This window comes from Bombina bombina, chromosome 6 (genome assembly GCF_027579735.1).
Source record: "Bombina bombina isolate aBomBom1 chromosome 6, aBomBom1.pri, whole genome shotgun sequence".
Lineage (NCBI taxonomy): Eukaryota > Metazoa > Chordata > Amphibia > Anura > Bombinatoridae > Bombina > Bombina bombina.
In genome coordinates, this window is record NC_069504.1 from 387,669,081 (window position 1) to 387,674,133 (window position 5,053).

A 5,053-nucleotide genomic window follows, 5' to 3' on the forward strand; every position below is an offset into this window, starting at 1 on the left:
TTACTGTTGGGAATATCACTCCTGGCCAGCAGGAGTAGGCAAAGAGCACCACAGCAAAGCTGTTAAGTATCACTTCCTTTCCCACAAACCCCAGTCATTCAACCAAAGGTAAATGCAAAAAAGGAACAATACAAAGTTGTAAAGGTGCCTGATGTTTAGTCAAAAATAACAGTCTTTAAATAAAAGGGTGGGGTCGTGGACCATTTCCGGAAATAAATCATCAGTTAAGCCTTTATTTATTTGTTTATTTTTTTTCCTAAGATATGGTGAGTCCACAAAGTCCTCAATTACTGTTGGGAACCAATACCCAAGCTAGAGGACACAGATGACTAGGGAGGGAGAAGAAGACAGGCAGACCTAACCAGAAGGCACCACCGCTTGAAAAACCTTTCTCCCAAAAGAATCCTCAACCGAGGCAAAAGCATCAAATTTGGAAAATTTGGAAAAAAGTATGCAGAGAAGACCAAGTTGCAGCATTACAAATCTGTCCCACAGAATCTTCATTGTTGAAGGCTTAAGAAGAGGAAAAGCCCTTGTGAAACGAGCTGTAAATCTCTCAGGAGACTGCTGACCAGCAGTCTCATAAGCAAAATGAATTATACTTCTCAACCATAAAGAAAAAGTAGTATCAGTTATTCCTGACCTATACGTTTTCCTGAGAAACAAGCAAACAGGGCAGAACACGCACAACATCCAGGTTGTGCAACAAAAGTTCCTTATGAGAAAAAGGAATAGGATTTAAAGAATGAACAACAATTTCCTGATTAATATTGCTATCTGAAACCATTTATGGAAGAAATCCCAACTTCATACAAAGAACCGCCGTATCAGCATGAAATATAAGATAAGACGAATCACACTGCAAAGTGGACAATTCCGAAACTCTCTGAGCAGAAGAGCTAGCAAAAAGAAAACAAAACCTTCCAAGATAAAAATGAATATCTATGGAATGCAAAGGCTCAAACAGAGCCTGCTGAAATATCTTAAGAACAAGGTTAAGGCTCCAAGGAGGAGCAACAAACTTAAACACAGGCCTGATTTTGATCAGGATCTGACAAAAGGATTGAACATCTGGCACATCTGCCAGATGTTCTTGTAACAAAAACCAATGTAGAAATCTGACACTCCCTTCTCTAGAACTTCCTGGAGAAAGGAAAAAATCCTAGGAATCCTAACCCTACTCCAAGAGTAGCCCTTGGATTCATACCAATAAAGGTATTTTTGTCATACCTTATGGTAAATCTACTAGTAACAGGCTTGTGAGCCTGAATCATGGTCTCAATGACCAACTCAAAAAAGCCATGCTTAGACAAAACTAAGCGTTCAATCCCAAGCAGACATTTTCAGAGAAACGAGATTTGGATGAAGGAATGGAACCTGAGTTCGAAGGTCTTTCCTCAGAGGTAACCTTCAAGGGGGAAGAAATAACATCCTCACTAGGTCCGCATAACAGATCCTGTGAAGCCACGCAGGGACTAATAGAATTACCAATGTTCTCTCCTGCTTTATACGAGCAATGACTCGTGGTAGGAGAGCAAACGGAGGAACAGGTAAGCCAGACAGAAAAAAACAACAACTAGTTCTCAGCGCTGCTATATTTGATACTGTACTTCCTTTTAAAATATGATCTCAGAGAAAGAAAATCAAAAAAAGAGCAACTATTAAAACAACAAAAGAAAGAGCTGGTTAAAAAAAAAAGAATATCTACTTTTAAAACTTGCTAGCCAGAATCTGTCTAATGTCTGTCTCTAAATGTAGTACCTTAACTAAAATAATTTAATTATAATTAATTATAAGTGAGGATACACTGTACAGTTTTAAAATGACACAATTTAATAATCCTACATATTACTATTTGCATACAAACTCAGTTTAATTAAAAACAAATATAATTGGTTAAAATGAATCAGTCAAACTATAGGTTAAACATGAAAATACACACAAATTTTCCTAAACAAATTCACATAAGTACATATAATAAAGAGTTCATCCTTTATAAAGTTCGTTTTTGGTAAAAAAAAAAACTCCTCTAAAAGTTTGTTTTTGTAAAATTCCTCTAAAGGTTCATTTGATGAAGTTAATGAAATTATTGAAAAGATTCTTTAGTGGTGATGAATTTCTAAAAAGACAAGGGAGACAGAATGGTCTTGTTACAGGTGGTATTGGTGTTTTAAATAAGGTGTATACAAGTACTTACACCAGACGCTTGAGAAAGGAGGTAAGCCTCTGAAACGCGTTGCTCTAATTACCTAACACCACTTTGTCCAAGAGGAGCACCTGTAACTGCAGGTGTAGGAAGGGGAGCTGTGATTATCCAAAAAGAGCGTTACTGCTAATGTTTGCAGGACGCCGATAGGAAAATAGCCCCAAATATCTTCCTCAAAGTCTTGAAAAAATACCTAATACAACTAATGGTCCATGGATGAAAACATTCTCCAGCCCAATGCTACAGGTCTGCCAAGGTTGCAAGGACTGTGAGGAGCTGACAGCAAAAGCGTCTGGTGTAAGTACTTGTATACACCTTATTTAAAACACCAATACCGGCTGTAACAAGACCATTCTGTCTCCCTTGTCTTTTTAGAAATTCATCACCACTAAAGAATCTTTTCAATAATTTCATTAACTTCATCAAATGAACCTTTAGAGGAATTTTACAAAAACAAACTTTTAGAGGAGTTTTTTTTTTTTCACCAAAAATGAACTTTTTAAAGGACGAACTCTTTATTATATGTACTTATATGAATTTGTTTAGGAAAATGTGTGTGTATTTTCATGTTTAACCTATAGTTTGACTGATTAATTTTAACCAATTATATTTGTTTTTAATTAAACTGAGTTTTTATGCATATAGTAATATGTAGGATTATTAAATTGTGTAATTTTAAAACTGTACAGTGTATCCTCACTTATAATTAATTATAATTAAATTATTTTAATTAAGGTACTACTAACTTACTTAATTGTGCTCTGTGGCTGTGCTTGGACCCCCTCCCTCCCCTGTGTCTCTCTCCCCCACACCCTGTTTCTCTTCCCCCTCCCCTGTTTCTTTCTCCCCCCCCTGTTTCTCTCCCCCCCTGTTTCTCTCCCCCCCATGTCTCCCCCCCCCTCCCCTGTGTCTCTCTCTCCCCCTCCCCTGTGTCTCTCTCTCTCCCCCTCCCCTGTGTGTCTCTCTCTCCCCTCCCCTGTCTCTCTCTCTCTCCCCCTCCCTCCCCTGTGTCTCTCTCTCTCTCTCCCCTCCCTCCACTGTGTGTCTCTCTCTCCCCCTCCCCTGTGTCTCTCTCTCCCCCTGTGTCTCTCTCTCAGCCTCCCCTGTGTCTCTCTCTCTCTCCCCCTCCCCTGTGTCTCTCTCCCCTCCCTCCCCTGTGTCTCTCTCTCTCCCACCTCCCTCCCCTGTGTGTCTCTCTCTTCCCCCTCCCTCCCCTGTCTCTCTCTGTCCCCCTCCCCGGTGTCTCTCTCCCCCCTCCCTACCCTGTGTCTCTCTCTTTCCCCCCTCCCTCCCCTGTGTTTCTCTCCCCCCTCCCTCACCTGTGTCTCTCTCTCTCCCCCTCCTTCCCCTGTGTCTCTCCCCCCCCCTTTGTCTCTCTCCACCCACTCCCCCCTTCCCTTCCACTAACCCTGACAAAAAAAGCCTATTGATACTGGACCTTGGCATACATAGGGGAACATTAGTAAAGGGGCTACAGGTTGGTAATGCACAAATAAAAATAATCATTAAAGGATGAGTTTCAAACAAATTGAGTCAGAGAGCACCATTATTCTGTTGAGGAAAACATACAAATGGGGAAATAATTGCTTGTGATTAGAATTTATGCCTCTTCTAAGTAAACCTGTTAGTTTAAGAATTAAAGGAAGGGAGTTATACTATATTGATTAGAGTGAGGGAAGCATAAATTAAATAAAACTACAGCTATTCCACGTATGTACAATAATTCTGTTGTCAGTAGTTGGTTCCTCTGGATAATACAATTACAACTCATTTCTAGTCTCATAATGCTGACCAGATGAGTGCCATATTTGAGATGAGTCCCAGTGACTGTTTGGGGCTGTGTTTGGAAAGTCTACCTTTTGGTTCATGACATGATGTTGTCCATGTGAATCATAGTAATCCTTTATAAAAATGTGTGTTTGATCATGTTTATTATGAGCATAATGACCATCAGGTGTTGGTCCTGAATTGTGCACACCTCCAGTGAAGAGATGATGCCCAGTCTATTCTATATTTGTCTGGGACTGGACATCATTCTCTTCACTGGAGGTGTCCATAATTTAGGGACAACTCCTGATGGCCATTATGGTAATAATAAACATGATCAAACACACAAGGATCCAGTCTCATCATACCTTTCCCAAATGGTGGCAAAGAGTTTTGGTTTGTATTCTGTGCAATTGAACTTTGAGGAAAAAATAGTCCACTTGAAGGAAACTTGGTGGTATTATTCACAGTGGGTCCAAGAAATGGTACTCCAGCATGTCCATGTTTCAGTGGATTAAAAAGTGACTGAGACATGGCCACTTTGGAGAGCACCTGATTGAGGATTATAGTAGCAGCTGTGTTAAATGTTACTGCAGCTTGTGCCAACTTAAAGGGACAGTCTAGTCCAAAACAAACTTTCATTATTCAGATGTTGCTGCAATGTGATCATGAAGTGCCTGTTATTTTAAACAATTTTCCAATTTACTTTTATCACCAATTTTGCTTTGTTCTCTTGGTATTCTTAGATGAAAGCTAAACCTAGGAGGTTCATATGCTAATTTCTAAGGCCTTGAAGGCTGCCTCTTATCTCAGGGCATTTTGTCAGTTTTCCACCACTAGAGGGTGTTAGTTCATGTGGTTCATATGCTCACACACATGGAGTTCCTAGGAGCCAGCACTGATTGGCTAAAATGCAAGTCTGTAAAAAGCACTGAGATAAGGGGGAAGTCTGTAGAGGCTTAGATACAAGGTAATCACAGAGGTAAAAAGTATATTAGTATAACTGTGTTGGTTATGCAAAACTAGGGAATGGGTTATAAAGAGATTATCTATCTTTTAAAACAATAAATATTCTGGTGT